The sequence below is a fragment of the Lactuca serriola genome, chromosome 4, assembly GCF_051521515.1.
Source record: "Lactuca serriola cultivar US96UC23 chromosome 4, Lser_US96UC23_V15, whole genome shotgun sequence".
Taxonomy (NCBI): domain Eukaryota; kingdom Viridiplantae; phylum Streptophyta; class Magnoliopsida; order Asterales; family Asteraceae; genus Lactuca; species Lactuca serriola.
In genome coordinates, this window is record NC_136411.1 from 17892566 (window position 1) to 17911946 (window position 19381).

Below are 19381 nucleotides of genomic sequence, written 5' to 3' on the forward strand. Positions count from 1 at the left end.
CCCAGAAATCAACTGAACTTCTAGAAATCAATATTTATTGAATTTCTTACCAAAGTTCAGATTTCTGATACTAGATTGCCTTGATAAGACTTTATCAATATCATACACCTCTCTTAGATAGCTCACATGTGTGTCTAAACAATTATGAAGAGGGATGCCGTAATCATAATGTTTATACCTTTTGTCATTCCCACAATTGCTATCTACTCAAAATCTACTTAGTGAAAGAGTTTCCTTACCATCATTTTCATGAATCGAAGAGAAACCTTATGACACTTAGAATTAATGGTGTATGTGTTCTTATCCATGTGAATTGTCAAAACCATAGTCACAAGACAAGGATAATGACAAATCCAAACTCATATGGATTGAACTTGTGCAATCTTAACTTCTTGCCACCTGGCAGCTCAAGGTCCTGCCATTGCTTCCAAGTAGTTATCCAAATAATTGAGAACATGTAGAACTCAAATGTATAGCCAACTTAACTGGAATGGGCACATAAATGTCAGCAAGATAGGTTATAAACCTATACTTGTGTGCTAGCGATGAAATACAAGTTTTATTCTTGATTACTTCTTGAAACCTTTTTCAGGATCTTTTAGACTCCCACTGTCTCCTTAACCTATACGACTTTCTTTCCAAATATTCAAGAGATAGTGTGGATTCTAATCAAGACAGACACTTAACACAATTAGCCTTAGTTGGTGTTTGTTTTATCCAAAACATCACAACTTACCAATTTCAAATGTACAAGAGTAGAAAACTTTTACTCTTACATTTGACAAGTGTTTTAAACCTTCTTTAAGACATGTCACTCAAGTTATAATCTTAGAGTATAACTCTATGAGTTGTTTTGGAATGAAGTATGAATCATCTTCTTGATTTAGCCACTTCAACAATTCATAACTCCTCTTCTTAACTATCAGAATGTACTTAGAGGATGAATTGTGATAAGGTCTCAAAATCATTAAGATGAACTTAAAACATGATACTAAAGTACTCTCCCATCTTTTCAGATTTGAGAAACTTTTATCCTTCTGCCTAATTTGATTCTTCTTATTCGTTCTGTCATACATTGAAAATTTTCCAATGTTTCAGAATTATACTTAAGCTTATAAGTATAATCATATTTACTATACCTTTGTAAATCATGACGAATAGTCTTATCCATCTTTTGTGGTGGACTTTGACAAGTGCACAAGAAAGTGTACTTGATCCCTTAGTCCTTCTCTTGACTCACACATCCATGTGAACAAGTAGTTAGTCTTAATTTTTCCAATGCTCGAAAGTTCTCATTCATCATACTATACAACTTGCATGATTCCAAGTTTTGGTCCAATTGAAACTTGGTTGATGAGAATCTTTCCTTATTTGGTAAATTTAGACACTACCACAAATGAACGAATCAAATTCATATTTCCCTTATTGCTATAAACATACAAACATCAAGTTTTCATGAATGCCATTGTAAGGAGATAAAAATAAAGTAAAACAAACTTTTATTTATTTTAAAATGCGAAAAAAAACCTTTTCCTTACAATGTAACTTGAAATGAAAACTATGTTAGTACTTGTTTCCTAGCAAATCTATCGTAACTCCCAAGAGTAGCTCAAGAATCCAATCTTCAATCAAGCGATAGAAATCCATCTTCGCAATCAGATTCAACATACTCTTTCTTTAAGTTTCCTTCACTTTTCATTTGATTCTTAAATATCAACATGTGACCCAGTCACATCTTGTAATAAGAATCTAAGAATAGAAACTTAACCGAGTTAGATAGTGGACCTTACCTGAAATAGAGTCAAACTTATTGACTTTACTAGCCTTATGATCTTTCAGGTAAAATTGACAGCTTCGCAACCAATGCCCTTTCCTTTTGGCAATAGGACCATATGGACCCTTAGCTAATAGTACATGGGACTATCTCAGAATTAGCCTTTCTCTTTACCATTTGGTCAACCGAGTTGACTATGGCCGATCCCTTTCCATTGGGAAGAGAATGCTTTTCTGGATTTCCTGTGTCACTATTGTCCCTGTCCATAAAGTTTTGGGAAGTTGATCTCCTAATAAAATTTGCTTTACTAGTACACTAAATCATTTCTGATTTAGCAGCACCAAGCAAATAGATAAGATCATCAAGGGTCTTGTCATAGTCTGTTTCATAGGAGTCCCAAGGAACTCACTATGTGACTTAGAAAGTGATTGAACCACTAACTTTCTTAAGAATTTGACACCCAACTCTCCCGGCTTGTCAGTATGTGACTTCATATCCAAGATGTGATCACACCTAGACCTTGCCTTGCCAATAGGGCTTGAGTGACCTTGAACTTGGGGGTTAGGGAGAATAATTGGAGGAGGTGGAGGAAGTGAAGTTCCAAGATATTTGGGAAGATCATAGATGTCTGAACTAGACATCTTTTGGGAGATATTCAAGATAGTTGATTTAAAGTCCTTAATATAACACCCAATATGAAATATTAAGGCTAGGACCCAACAAACTATTTTATAACTTGGAAGAGGGATGCCGTAATCCAAGCTATAGAATATTTGAAGGTAGGTGAATGATGATTCACCAATTTCCACCATGAAAAACAAAATAATTTATTAGGTTTTAATTAGATTTGAAACTCCTAGATCTTTTGAGATTCATTGAACTTTTCAATGGCATGTTTCAATCTTGAGTGTGCCCTTCAGGTTTTGTGACTGGGATGCCGAGGATCACAAAACAATGTGTGAAGTAACCATGCAAATTACTTGGCACCCTTAAGTGTTTACCCCTCAATCGATGTGCCGGTTAACCACATACGCTCCATCGATACTATGATAAACATTAAGTTACCCTTTGCCTACCTTGTTAAATACGAGTTAGTGTGCCGGTTAACCACACACACTCCACTAACCGACTTAAACAAAGTGCAAAGTGTAATTTCATGGATTAGCACCTTATTCACATTTTCCTAAGTAACTAAGATTGGGTATTTATAAAAGGTTTAGTTACTTAGTATTTATCATTAATACTTTTAATGAAGGGAGAATTATAGTCCTTGTCCTACCCGTTCGGCTAACGACCCTCCACCGGTCAAGGAAGTGGTGGGTGAGAGTGGACACCCATTAAACTGTCATTTTATAGGCAGTAACCTTATACCCCCCCCCTTATAGACCGACTTCGTGAATGAGGCCTACTAACGGTAAGGCTGACTTTACTCTTATACATATATATAAATATTATTAACTTATAATATTATAAAGTATAAGGGTTGAATTTTAACTTTTAAAATTCTAAGGTCTAGTTTGGAATTAAAGTATACACGGGGAGTAACTTTACAAATTCCAAAACTTGAGGACAAGTTTTGAAACCTTTCAAAACTCTTGGCTTTTTCATAACTTATGAGTTTAATTAAGGTTTAATGAAAAAAAAAATTCAAGTTCCATAACTTGAGGATATGGAAGACATTAAATCATTTATTGAAGACATTAAAAATAGAGACTCTTCTATTTTCCTAACCTATGAGACTTAATGACACTTTAAAAAGAAAAACTCTTCACTTTCCATAACTTGAGGACAAGTTATGGAGTTCATAAAAACCATTAAGATCAAATATTCCAATTAACACAATAATCAAATAATTTTTCTATGATCAAGATTAAACTCATAAGTAAAGATAATTCACATCAACAATTTTCAAGAAATTAGATAATCATATAAACTAATACAAATCTTGAAACTTTGACAATTATCCTTTGAAGACTCTTGGACTTCATAACCTAAAGAGTTAATAAATGAGACATTCCACATCCATAACTTATGGAAGTTTCAAAACTATTAAGATCATAACCTTAAAAAAAACTTTTGAGTTCCAAAATTTTATGACAAAATTTGTAACTCCTTAAAACCACTTAGATCAAACTTTTAAAACAAATAAAATAATCATATCATTCTATCTTTTAATAAATTGACCTAATTCAACTCTTGTAGTAAAGTGACTCAAATTTTACAAATAATTAGTTTTTCATAAAATCAAGTAATTATCATAAAATTTGACAAACTTCATGTTTTTTTTTCTTTTTTTTCCATCAACTTGAAAAAAAAATACATTTGCATCAAATATAGTATAAAACAACCCATGGCTCTAATACCACTGTTGGGCTTTGGTATAATACATCATCCTATGGTGCACATACAACCCTAAATACCTTGGATCTATGTTTTCACTAATTATACATGCAAATGGTTTCCAAGGCATTAAACCTATAACTAGCATGCATTTGACATAAACCATATAATATACTAGTTAGGGAAACATACCTTTTATGTGGCTTGAAGTCTTGATGTATTTGGCCTTAAGAGCTTAGCACCAATAGTATGAAATGCCTCAAATGGAATCACAACACACCTAGGACACAGGTGGCTCCTGAGAGAGAATTCCATGCACCAAAACACCTCTATATTTCTCTAAGAAAAGAAGTGGTGATTTTGGCTATGGAGTGACCTATTTATATGTAGGATTCCAAGGGTCATGGGTATAACCCATAATCCATACCCATGGGTTTTATGATCTATGGTTCATGTGGCCCAACTCTTTATGTATCCATACATAAACTTGGTCCAACATGGGTCATAAGCCCAACACATATAAATATAACTAATTATCATAATTAGTCCCCATAGATTTAATTAGTCTCTTTTGATCACTAAATTAATTCCAAATTAATTCTTGATCGATACTAATTAAAACATATGATTTCATATTAATATATTATAACTTATAATATATTAATAAACCATAAATAACCTTCTCTCAAAAGTCCATCCTAACAAATTGTCCTGATGATATGCAACCCAAATGGACCATGCTACTCTCGGGTCAAGTACATACCAATAATAGTTATGGGCTTAGACATCTAATCCAACATTCACTTGCGCCATTCTACGGTTTCAAAGCTTCAAGTTGCGCCTCCTTGATCCAGGTGGTCAGATGTGAATGGATAGTCATTGTTAACGATTTTACTTGGTGACCCGAGTACTCCTTTTGACTTAGGGCATCTGCTACCACATTGGCCTTTCCCGGATGATAAGGAATTTCGCATTTGTAATCTTTTAGTAACTCTACCCATCATCGTTGTCTCATTTTGACTTCTTTTTTATTAAGGATGTGCTGGGGACTCTTATGATCAGTGAAGATTGTGCACTTTGTACCATAAAGGTAGTGTCTCCTGATCTTTAGGGCAAGTACTATTGCTCCTAATTCCAGGTCGTATGTGGTGTAGTTGACCCCATGAGTCTTAAGTTGTCTCGAGGCATAGGCAATGACCTTTCCCCGTTGCATGATTACACAACCTAGATCCTGCTTGGATGCTTCATAGTAGACCACAAAGTCTTTCGTTCCTTCTAGAAGAGACTAGATCGGAGCACTACATAAAACTTGCTTTAGTGTCTGGAAAGTAGTTTCTTGTTTGTCCCCCCAGTTGAAGGTTACTCCTTTCTGAGTTAGGGTAGTAAGTGGCTTTGCAATGTTGGAAAAGTTCTGTATGAATCTTCGGTAGTAGCCTGCAAGGCCCAAAAACTGTCGGATTTCTGTCGGTGTCCTCGGTGCTTCCTTGTTTTTAATTGCTTTGCTTTTGGAGTGATCCATGTGTATTCCCTCTTTTCTAACTACGTGTACCAAGAAGTCCACCTTTCGAATCCATAATTCACTTTTTGAAAACTTTGCATACAACTTCTCCGCCCTTAGCGTCTCCAAAAACTGTTGCAGGTGTTGACTGTGCTCTTCCTCACTTCGCGGATAGATTAGTATGTCATCGATGGATACTATCATGAATTTATCCAGGTAAGGTTCGTATACGCGCTACATTATATCTATGAACATTGTGGGTGCATTGGTCAATCCGAAGGGAATCACAACGAACTCGTAATGGTCGTAACTCGTCCGAAACGCTGTCTTAGGAATATCTTCCTCCTAGATTCTGAGCTGATGGTACCCCGACCTTAGATCGATTTTCAAGAAGTGGCTCGATCCCTGAAGTTTGTCGAACAGGTCGTCAATTTTGGGTAGGGGATACCGTTTCTTGATAGTGAGTTTGTTCAGCTCCTGATAGTCAATGCACATATGGAATGATCCGTCTTTATTCTTTACGAACAAGACTGGTGCTCCCCAAGGTGAGAAGCTTGGCCTGATGAATCCTTTACTTAGTAGTTCGTTCAGCTGACTAGACAATTCCTGCATTTTGGCTGGGGCCAATCGATATGGTGATTTGGCTATGGGGGTGGCTCCAGGAATCAAGTCGATTATGAACTCGACTTGTCGCACGATGGGTACTCCCGGAAGGTCTTCTAGGAATATATCGGGAAAGTTACAGACCTCCGGAATATCCTTGATGTCCTTCAATTTTCTCTTATCATGAACGACGTGGGCTAGGAATGCGTGGTACTTTTTAGCCTTAATGCATCAGACGATTCGAAGGTTCGTTTCGGGTTTGTCACCCTAGATGACAAGGGTTTCATTATTTGGTAAGTTAAGTTGGACGGCTTTTTCATAACACATGATATCGGCATGGTGAGAGCTTAACCAATCCATGCCAATGATCACATCGAAGCTTCCTATTGTAACATGTATTAAGTCGATTTGGAAGGAGTGATTGTTTAGGGATAGGGTGCATCCTATGTATATGTCTTTAGTGCTTTCAGTTTTTCCATTTGCCCTTTCTAATATGAATATTTCATTGAGTGTTTGAGGTTTTTTTTAGTATGTGTTTAAACTTTTGGCTCACGAAACTCCTCTCCGTACCGCTATCGAAAAGTATGTATACATATGAGTTATTAAGGAGAAACGTACCAGTAACCACAATGAGGTCCTTCATTGCTTCCTCATGCCCCATTGCCAAGACCCTTCCCAGGGTTCCAACATTTTTTTTCTTTGATTCGGGTACTCCCTTTTGAAGTGCCCTATCTCCGCACATCCGTAACATGCATGGCTTACCCCAACATTAGCAGCTTGGTTGGTCTGTTGAGCTGGCGCCTTATAGAATCGAGCGGTATGCCCCCTTTCTGTTACAGTTGTTGCAGTGCAACTCCTGGCAAGCTCCATTGTGATGGAAGTGGCATTTGTTGCACTTAGGCATGTTCCCATCATATTATTTGGTCGATGCTGGGGCAGTAGGGACAATGGCGGCATGGACGGCCACAGTTTGTTGTCTTTTGGCAGGCTCTTGAGTTGGCTTGTAACATTCTGTTTAAAATAAAATAAGTAAATAAATAAGTAATAATACTTAAAACTTCAAGATGCAATTTATTTTATTTTCTTAGCCCTAAATCCGTACTAATTTATCAGTGTTAGCCTTTGGAGTTAAATGTTATAAATATGGAAATGTACAGTGTAAATTGTAACATTTGGACTTGAATTGAAATGAATTTGGAAGTTGGGGGGTTGTTTGGTAATTATTTGGTTTAGTTTGAAAAAGATCTTGTGGAGAAGAACTAAACTTGGAAAATGGAAATAATGTTTGAATAGGGACACGAGAATTAAACCCGGTACCCTTCCCCTCTCGTTTTCCCGGATGCAACCCTAACCCTAACTTGTTCCTCCAGCCACCACTTTCATCTCTCCTGTCTCCGGCGCTGCCATCCCTACCGTTGCTGCCACCATCGAGCGTCGCGGTTGCTACCCTTTTGGTGAGTGTGAGTCGATGTTATGTGTGTTGGGTGTGTTCGCTTCCCCTATCCATCCACTTTTCTTCTTCATCTTCTTTTCTGTTGCCATCCACAGCCATACTCGGCAGTTTCCGGTGTTGTTTCGGCTGCCCCTTTGCTCCTGATGTTGTTCCACAACAGCTAGCCCTACCACCGCTCGTACAACCTTCTTTTTCAGATTACTCCGGTCGAGGTTCACCACCCTAAGAAGGGACCAACTGCGTTCACATTTGTGTGTATGATCGTGTGTAGGTGTGTTTTGTCTATGGTTGTCGTCTATGTAGGTGTGTTTGTTGGATGGAAACTGAAAGAGAACCACCATGACTGCCAACCATGGTGGCTGCCGCTTTCATCCATCTTTTGCCGCCACCATGGGAGGTAGTTGTGTGTGTATGGTTTGGTGTAAATATGCATGTGAGTTATGGCGTGATGTGTAGAGGCAATTCTTTGGCCAAAAAATCAAGGAAAATCCACCACCACCGCCCCCCAGGTGGTGGTTGTTGCCGTCGCCCACCACCACCCCGAGGTGGTGGCTGCCGCCGTTGCCCACCACCGCTCCAAGGTGGCAGGGGGTGGTGCCTGGCCTAGTGAAACCCTAATTGACCTAAAAACTTAATCTTGGACCTAATTGGCATGTGTTTGGGTTGGAAACCCTAATTAGGGTGTAGAAAACGCTAATCTTGGAGACTCTTGTTTGGGACTTGCCAGGACCCGCATTTTGGACTGCTGCATTGGAATTATGAATTATTGCTGACCATATTGTATGATTGACCTAGTATAGTGATGGACTTAATGGATTAAGTCCTTAATGGGTTAAGTGTTTTTACTTAACCCCAATCATCATTTTATGTGAAAACCCTAATTGTGTTTGGGATCGAGTTGGGCCTTTTCTTTTGGGCTCAGGTGTTTGGGTTCTTTATAGGCCATTTGGAACAAGTGTATGGACTAGGATATTTGGACGGGCTTTAGGGTAAGGCCCATGTAAGCGGTTTGGGGCCAAATTCGGAAAATTGGGCCATAGTTGGGCCTTAGTTGATTATTTGGCTTTTAGGCCTTAGTCTAGGACCAAGACAGATTAGGGTTAAAATAGTCTTTTTAACCAAAGTATGGATTTATGGTTATGTATTGGAACCCAATTATTAATTGGGTGTTATTTTGATGATTGACAATTTGGGAATTTGTCAGCCAGCAGCTAGAGATTGTCTGTGTGAGTCGGCAGTGTGAGGTGAGTTTCCTTACCAGGTTTAGTGGGTCAAAGGCACCAAGGCCAGTCCATATTTATATTATGTTGTTAGTATGCTAGTTGTCTTTGTGACTCTTTCATGTGCTTGTGTTTATATGTCTTACGGGCTAAGGCCCGATGTCGGGCAGGGCCTGATGGATATTTGTATGCTATGTATCTCTATGACTATTGCATGTGTATGTGTTTATTTGATATATGTTATTATACGTTGTGCGGGGGCCGTTTTACCGAGCTTATATCGATACCGGGTGGGGCCCGATGCCGGACGGGGGTTCGAAGCCGGACGAGGCCCACTATGTGTTTATTGTATGTTTGGTATGTGGTATCTAAAGGGACTCACTAAGCTTTGTGCTTATAGTTTTCAGTTTATGTTTTAGGTACTTCGGTTTTCAATGGAAAAGCTCGAGTTGACTGCATGGCACACACATTTTATATTTCGCATTGACTTATTCTGGGATTTATACTCTGATTGTAATGTATCGGTTTTAAAACAAGTAATTAATGATTTTTTCCTTTATAAATAAAACGTAATTTTCTGTCAATATTTTGGGGATGTGACAAGTTGGTATCAGAGCCTTGGTTTGACGAATTCGGGCACACTTCCGTGTCTGTCTGAACTCAAAGTGCGGCTGTCACAACGGCTCGGAACATAGCGGGGTCCACTTGTGGAGTTGGTGTTGGTGTGGCTGTTGGTGTCTCGCTGGTAAGTTGGTTGCTTCTGCGTGGTGGCATTCTTCTGCCATAGGGATTTGAGATGGAATTATGGTAAGTCCTCGATAATAGTTATAAATCAGGTATTTATTGAAATAGAATGTCTCAGCTATATGTTTGTCATGACTTGCCTTAATTGCAACTTGTAAACATTCAATAAAATAAAGAGACTTATATAATTACTATAATAAGTGAACAATTGCATAACAATTTATGAACTTAATAGTAATACCCAATGAAATAAAATTCAAACCATTTCATTGATAATGTTTCATAATGGTACATAGTTTTGGAAAATTGACATTGATGGAGGTCTACAATACACCTAAAACCCAAATAAATTTAGAAACGTAACGACCCTTAGAATAGTGTAATCACTTATTCGCAGGGTCGAACCTACATACATGGGGGGAGTAGCTCCAACGCTTACTCATAAGAACCTAGTCTATAACAACAGTCGAGTAGCATAAGCACTACTTATGGCGAGTGGCATCTTGTGGTCCTCGAAGTGTGGCTATGAATGCTCGCATCTCCCTTGCTTCCTCTCTTGCCTCCTCGGCTCGACGCTCTGCCTCGAACACCCTCTGCTCCATGATGGTGTGTCGGTCTCTGAACTCCCTAACCTCGGCTTGGGTAGTCGTGACCTCCTCCTGAAGACAGTCAATGATCCTGTATGTCTGATCATGATCTTCGTCTAGATGACGAAACTGAGCAGCGGTGACCTCAAAAGTGGCACCAACATCTAGGATCTGGCTGGTGGATTCCCTATCCTACTCGTCAAGTCGAGAGATGCGATGAATCATGACAAGGAAAGCCCTGTCGGCTGGACCTCCGTTATGGAGGTTGTAGAACTCTCAGATCATACCATATGGAGCATGTTGTCCATGCTCACGGCTCCATCTACGCAAGTTCTCCGCCCATCAGGGGTGTCAGACCCTAAAATGATACCTCTGTCAGCAAAGTCTCGGGTCTATGAAAAGGTAGTACCCTCTTACAAGGAGTGTTGGTAAATTTTAGACTTGTTGACCTCAGATAGAGGAATACCTAGAAACTAGGCTTGGGCGCAAGATCACGTAGATCACAGAAGGAAAAAGGGTGGGTTGCTGACCTCGGATTCTGCATCGGAATCCTCCTCACTATGGTCCTCTTCACTGTCCTCGTTGTCATACTGACCCTCCTTCGGGTCCTCTTCTACAGCTGGTACATTGACCTCAATTTTCTCCTCAGGATCCTCCTCGATCCATTCGCCGTTCCCATTATTGGGAAAGTAAGGGTCTCCAGATAAGTGGAATCTGACCATGTAGACTGTGCAAGAATATAGGTATAAGAGGCACATAAAGAACTTAAATGTATGGTTCTACTATATCATAAAATGCTCCTATAATATTTCAAACTTTATGTTTGGTTCAAGCATTTCTTTGTATGGGGACCACGACTATTCCCAAACACATGTTAGTCACATCGCGCACAAATATAGTTGACCAGGCTATATTTATCTCATATATGATTACATAACTATCTAGGCCTAATTGTAGTGTTCAAATTATCTTTTTACTCTTGTATTGTTCCTGTTATGACATCGTTCCAGGATGTATGTATGTACTTATACTTTATATAAAAAATATATCATTATATTTTAAAAGTATACTTATACGAAATGTTTTAGTCAGAGAGTTTTAGTCTCATTGTATTTATAGTTGTATATCTTACATGATTTGATATACTTAGTTCACTATAAGCAATGCTCTGATACTAATCTGTCACGCCCCCAAACCAGGATGGTAGAAACGTTTGAGGGTGGATGACTTCATTAACAGTATCACAACATATTGAATAATAGTGATCAAAGCAAACACAACCAATATAAATATAATTGAGAATATTACATTGTTTCCAAGTATTGTATGTTTCAAAACCAATTATATTATGATGAAAAAAAGTAAATAGCATGACACCGTAACGTCCCATCCTCAAAAGCCTTGTGGATTACTTGTTTAACGATTTCCTGAGAATACGAGTAGCTTTGAAAAGTGTCAACAATTAAGTTGGTGAGTTCATAAGAGTTTAGTATGTGAAAAATCTGAAATCTTTTACTTGTAAAATGATAGTGTCCGTTCCCAGAAAATACAACATTTTCTTAAAGAAAATGAGCTAGAGTCTTAAGAACCCAAAGTCCAAAATGTGTAAGTATTTTTATACTTAAAATAGTATTACGTGGTTTATATAAAACCAATTTAATGCGTGTTACCCCATAAACTAAATGTATTGTTGATTCCCCATATCAGTTATTACAACCATGCTAAACCACAGTGGCCTGCTATGACGTTCTTCAGGCGTTGGAATGTTAGACAATCCCAGACCTGTTGGTCTAGCTGTAGCTAGATGCTTAGGTGTGGGATTGTCAGCCCCATATATATCTATACACAAGTTTCACGCTCTCTTACCGAGATTCTGCTTATAATTTAGGACTTTAGTGTGTACTCTGGTAGGTACGATGAAGACTATGTCTCACATAATTGTATCAACAAGTTTACATATAGTGTAATGAAAACCCTTTGTGAGTGAAAATATCACCTTACCATAGTATTCACATAGTGTAAAATAATTATACTTTTATATAATTATTTGTTTTGTCTTAAAACGTTAAAATAGTGCTAATGACTCATAAACTATACCCACTATAGTTTATCTTAAATGTTTCGTTCTGCCTATACACACACACATATATAAGATAACATGTTTAGATGTTCATGAAAACATATATAAAACATCTAACATAACTATATGAACTATTTGTTTGTTAAAGTCAGTTTTCTGGTTTTTGGCCTTTTTACATCACCAACCGGTAAATATTGAGTTATAAACTTTGTAAAGTCCATTTTTACCCTTTTATGGAGGTTAAGTCAAGCTAACCTTATATGTTTAAAACAACATATTTTAGGTCAAATCTCACAAAAATGATACCATAATCTAGTCATGACCATTTTTGCTAGACAACCCATGTAGTGTTCATAAAAACCATAGTTTTTATAGTTTTGTTTTTATGACCTCTTCTTAAGAACATAGGGCATGTTTATACTCATTTTTCATAGTGTTGCATTATAAACAAACTTACCACACAAAAATTTTCATAATACTAGGTAAGAACATTATTTCATGCAAATAATAGTTTTACACAACATAAAGAAGAAGCATGCATAACAATTAATGTTATTATACACGTTTACTTGTATTCCCCCCCCCCCCTAAAAACATTGATAAAATGAAAATGAGTGGTATGAACTCACATTGAGTGTGCTTCTTGGTGGATAAAGAGGTGAAGATGAATGATTTTAAGCTCAGAACACTTGAATACACTTGAAGAACACTTGAAGATGGAATTACCCTATGGATATTAGCACATATTAATGTGTGTAATTGTAACAAAACTAGTATATTTATGTGTACAATTAGTAGATTAGTGAAGAAAAGCTTACCAAAAGATGAAGAACCAACATATGGAGAATTAACCTTGAAAGAAATTGAGTTGTTCTTGAAGAAGAAGATGAAGAATGAAGAGGATGAAGAAGAGTAAAGAAGATAGGGGGTATCTTCAGCCGAGAATTTAAAGGGATGGGAAGGAGAGGGATGAGGGGTAGGGTTTGGGGGGTAAGGTGCTAGGTTATGACCTTTTGATTAAATAGTTTAAGTATGGTAATTCTAATTAAATAATAGTATTTTGTAAGAGATAAAATCATCATATAAAACAAAATGTGTCTTTAGTTATTTTTTTTATAAAAGGATAGGAAATTTTTATAAAAGTTAGTGATTTTTATAAAAATTGTGGTAAAATGAAGTATATTTACTTAAGTTGAATCATTTAAATTCAAATTATTATAAAAATCATTATTATCAAAATAATAACACATTACACGAAAGTTAGGATAACTTCCTAATTCTTTTTGTTAACGTTTGAGTGTTTAAGTCGGGTATAGTATCTGTCGCAGTTGGTGACGAATTCACCAAAATTTTGTATAGTACAAGGTTTATGAACTCCACTACATGGTGTTATGAATAATATTTATACCCAAATAATATATAATTGCATTATCGAATTTTTACGTTACTAACCCTAATTAGGGTTTATATTTAATACTTGACAACAAAAGGGGCACTTTGTATTATATCTCGTCAATAGTACATTAGAAGCATTAGGGAATATCACATTTCTCCTAAAATTCTAATACGAGTTGAGTTCACCTGGTTGACTTATGTTGACTTTGTTTGACTAAAATAGACTGTTGTTACATCATCCCCTTGTTAGAAGGAATTTCGTCCCAAAATTAGCACTTTGAGTGGGTTCTTAGGAGTTAGGGAAAAGATGTGGGTATTTCTGTTTCATTTGGCACTCACATTCCCAGGTAAATTCATGTCCTTGCTTGTCGTTCCAACAGACTTTTACTATTGGTATGCAGCTTTGCTTCGTTCTTTTGACTTCCTTGTCCATGATTTCCACGGATTCCTTGACGAAGTGGAGACTCTCGTCTACTTTGATTTCGTCAAGTGGAACGACGAGGTCTCATCGGAGAGGCACTTCTTGAAGTTGGACACATGGAGAGTGGGGTGCACGTTGTTGAGTTCCTATAGTAGTCGAAGTCTGTAAGCTCCCGAGCCAATCCTAGAAAGGATCTCGAATGGCCCTATATACCTTGGATTTAGTTTCCCACATTTTCCAAAATGTATCATACCCTTCCAAGGTGATACTTTCAATAACACACGATCACCATCCTGGAATTCCAAGGGTTTGCGTCGTTTATCCGCATAACTCTTTTGTCGATGTTGAGATGCCTTTAGCCGTTCACGGATCTGAACGATCTTCTCTATCGTTTCCCATATGATCTCAAGGCCAGTAAGAGTGTTGTTAGGCACTTGTCCTCTAGCTAGCCGAGTTTCACCCTCCTCAGCCCATCACAGAGATGATATGCACTTCCGCCCATAGAGGGCCTCAAATGGAGCAACTTTGATGTTAGAGTGGTAACCGTTGTTGTATGATAAATCGATGAGGGATAAGTGAGTATCCCAATCTTTACCAAAGTCCATCACACAAGCTCTAAATATATCATCCAACATTTGAATAGTCCTCTCGCTTTACCCGTCAATTTGTGGGTGGTAGGTTGTACTCATGTCTCAAGTCCGATTAGAGTGTTGTTAGGCACTTGTCCTCTAGCTAGCTGAGTGTCACCCACCTTAGCCCAACACACAAGTGATCTTCTTCTTCTTTTTCTTCTTCTTCTTCTTTTTAATATTCTTGGATCTTGTAGTTTCGAATTCAAGAACAACATCATTCTTGGAAACTTCAACTTTGCAATTTTGAATCAAATCTTTTGGAGTTTGATACATTTGAACTTCTTGGATTCAAGGCTTTCTATATGACATCATTGCTTCAAATGAATCACAAAAATCTAAGCATTCAACAATTTGAACTCCAATTGAATGAAAAACTTTCACATCTTCATGATAATCACATTGAATTCCCTTTTCTTGAACATCAAGAACATCATGGACATGATGAACTTATTTAAGAACATCATCAACAAACTCAAGAGTATGAAGATCATTTGGGTCATCAATAAGAGAAACATATTCCTTTATGAATAATTCTTTTTCTTTTCCTTCCTTTTTATTACCATAACAACATAACATATCAATGGTAATATCAATCAAACTACCAATATTATCAAGACGTCGAGATATCAATTTTCCATGATCATCTTTCGAGCGGTTTTTTGCTTACGCGACCTAAATGAGAATTTAATATCTCATTAATAGGAATTCAACGACAAAAAGACAAACGAAAACGGAGTCCGTATGTAAAAGTTATGAATTTTACGCGGACATTTAACAGTGTAATCACCTCCTACTGTTAAATTTAAGATCGGTCGAGAATTAGCTGACAGAGTAAAAAAGGAAAGTTGTAGATTTTATTTTTACCTACGCGTGGATATAAATAACGTCAAAAACGAAGCTTGTATTCGAAAGTTATGGACGAAGCTTAGTCTCTACTTTTCGAGCGCGACAAATTTGATATAGTTTTGTAAATCCGAGATAGAATGAGAATTAGCCAACGAGGTCTAAATGAAAGTTGTAGTAATCGTAAATACCAACGCGTGGATATAAATATCGACAAAAACGGAGATCGTATGCGAAAGTTATGGACGAAGCTTAGTCTCTACTTTTCGAGCGCGACGAATTCGATACAGTTTTTGTAAATATGAGATAGAAGGAGAATTAGCCGACAGGGTCTAAATGAAAGTTGTAGTACTTGTAAATACCAATACGTGTATATAAAGAACGTAGAAAACGGAGCTCGTACGCGGAAGATATGGACGAAGCTTGGAGACTACTTTACTATAAAATTCCTATAAATAAGAGATGAACTCTTCATAATTTCTTCACATCATAAGCCTTTCTTTCTCTCTCTCTCTAACTTCTCTCTAACCTCCCTAAACCCCTCCTAAGTCTAGGGAACCTCCCTAGAACGAGAAGAAAGCCCCGGAGCGCCCGACGACTCTGAGAAGAAAAGCTTTCGGCTCGGAAACGCTGCTCCAGCGAAACCCAGTTTTTAATAAAAACCCGTTGTAAGTGAGCTACGCCTATACTATATTTAATATATCTTTTATTTAATTATAGTAACATTATTAGGACCTTAAAATAATTATTTGGGCTATTATTATGAGTTATATTGAGTGTTATTTAACGCTTATATAATAGTAATAATAGCTAGACTATTAATTAGTCGCGGTTAACGTTAAAAACTAAACCCTAGTGGTATTGATACTAGGTTTTGTCGAGGAAAATTGTTTTGAGATAACGAAGCGCTGTCTGAGTTCGGAATCACCACCTAATCAAGTGAGTGCATGGTCCCTTTCATCTTACACATAGATATGAAATATTTAATATAAATTACGTGCTATGTGTGAATATTGTCTGAATGCTTGTTGTCAATGCTAGGTGAAATATTTTTATACATGTCTTAAATGATTTAAACTATATACGTATTTTATATATAAAAATATGTTGGGTATGCCATGGGTAGATGAATGATGAGAGATAAAAGATGATGTGAGTAAACATAGACAACTATAGACTTAGTGCCTAATAAATAACATCGGCAGCTATGGACTTAGTGCCTATTGGACAAACATCGGTAGCTATGGACTTAGTACCTGTTAGGAACTGGTAGCTATGGACTTAGTACCTGTTAGAAATTGGTAGCTATGGACTTAGTACCTACTAGATAAACATTGGTAGCTATGGACTTAGTACTTGTTAGGAACTGGTAGCTATGGACTTAGTACCTATTAGGAATTAGTAGTTATGGACTTAGTACCTACTAGATAAACACTGGTAGTTATGGACTTAGTACTTGTTAGGAATTGGTAGCTATGGACTTAGTACCTACTAGATAAACACTGGTAGCTATGGACTTAGTACCTGTTAGGAATTGGTAGCTATGGACTTAGTACCTATTAGTTAAACACTGGTAGCTATGGACTTAGTACCTACTAGATAAACACTGGTAGCTATGGATTTAGTACCCGATGAATAAACTATAGCAGCTATGGAATTAGTGCTTTACGGACGAGCATTGGCAGCTATGGATTTAGTGCCAATCCTATAACCCTGGAAGCAAGGGACTTTGGAATAAACGAATGCAGGATAGATGACTCTTAGGATAGATCCTTAAGAGTAAAGAAGATAATGGGGATGAGTAATTGGGTTGATTGTTTGATTGTTTAAACATAATAATTATATTATTATGGGTTGAAAACCCTATGTACTCACCAGGTTTCCCAACCTGACCCACTCAGTTTATTTATATCACAGGTGTTGATGTGAAGTCACATTACACCGAGAGATTAAGGAGATATAGATCACTAGTGATAATGAATGTAAGTTCTGTTTATGCTTATGTTTATGTATTGACGATGACATCCCAAATGTTTTAAAATGAATAAAAATACTTTTCCTCGGAAATTCTTTGATAACGTATTTATCATGTTTTACTGGGAACAAATTCCGCAACGTTTTTATTAAAAGAGATACTCTGATTTTTATAAATTATAAACAAAATCGGTCTTTTCTAGCCGTGAAAATGGGGATGTCATAGAAATCTAACTTCATAGCTTTTAGAAAGTTTTGTACAAAGCAATTTCTATATCAACTCTAATAAACTATAATGGGTATAGTTTGGGATAACCCTCTAGGCAATTTTTACCAAATCAGATTTCATGAATGAATATATATAAACTATGATAGATTTAGTTTATGTTATATATTTTCTCAGGAGTATAGAATACAATTATTTCATTGTTTTATGCTGTTTCCCGCTAGTGAACTAGATTATACCGAATTGAGAGGCGCTACTTCAATACTGTACCCTTAGGTGTACAGGGATAAATCCTTTTAGTATAACCAGAGTCACCTGGAGGGAGAGCGTGAGATTTGTGAATAGATCTATTCGGGACTGACAATCCCACTCCAGAACTGCTAGCTACAGTTAGGCAGGCATGCCTGTGGTGAACAAATGTCATTTAGCTTAACACCTGAAGAACGTTATAAAGGTCTCTCGGTCATATCAAGTATGGTTATACAACTCGCAAATAAGTTTAAACTAATTTTGGTTTACGGACTCTACTCTTCATTGTTTTATTTTGAGTAATAAAACTATTTTCATAACTACACTGATAGTAATCATGGATTTCTAAACTTGGATCTCTACCTTTAGGACGGATAACCTGTTTTTAGGGGAAATATAGGATTTTCCCGGGATAACTCGGCTTTTCATTAACATATTTGTTTTTACATGTAACTAACGGATATTCATATTCATTCCACGACTCCTTGGATTGTATATACCTTGTATGAATCTGGAAGTCATGGAAGGAATGGGTTTTTAAACACGCCCTTCATAAGAAAATATAGGATTTTCTTGAGGAACACTTTTCAAAAGGATCAAAGAAACATTTTCCACCAAAACTAAATGCTTATGAACTCACCAGCTTTATGCTGATATTCTTTCAAAACTGCTTGTATTCTCAGGGGATTAGTAGACAGGTACTTTCAGGAGATTGGAGAAGTCGGAGCGTTAGAGTCACGTCTTTCTATTTTACTTTGGATATGAACAAAACTATGTACTAAGAGAATGTAAACCTTATTCATATATGTATTAAATGTTTGGTTGTGATACTACGCATGACGTCCTCCGCCCCAGAATGTTTCCGTCGTTCCGATTTTGGGGTGTGACAACAAAGCAGTCGTGAGACTCACTTGAAAACCTCTTCGTGGCTATTCCTTGGCCATGCCGCGGTTCCTCTAGCAGAACACTTAACTCATTAAGCATTCAATCCTTATAGATCAAGTCTTATATCCAAGTTTGATTCTTCCTAATGGTTTAATGGATAAACTTTCCAACTTTATCCATTCTAATGACTAAACGTATCAAGATCTATAACCCTAACTTGATTTTGTCCATTAACACTCATCACCCTTTGTATGGCTGATTATAAACACAAACATTGATATGCATCTACATCTTAAGGATCAAGGACTTGCTCATCTACTTGTTGGAATTTTGGAGTTTCTCAAACTCCAAGAACATGCGGTCAAATGCCTTAAAATGACCAAGAACTCAATAAGAACCTTATATCTATGCATCAAAATGGATGGAACAGAGATTCAAAAGACTTACAACGCAAAAA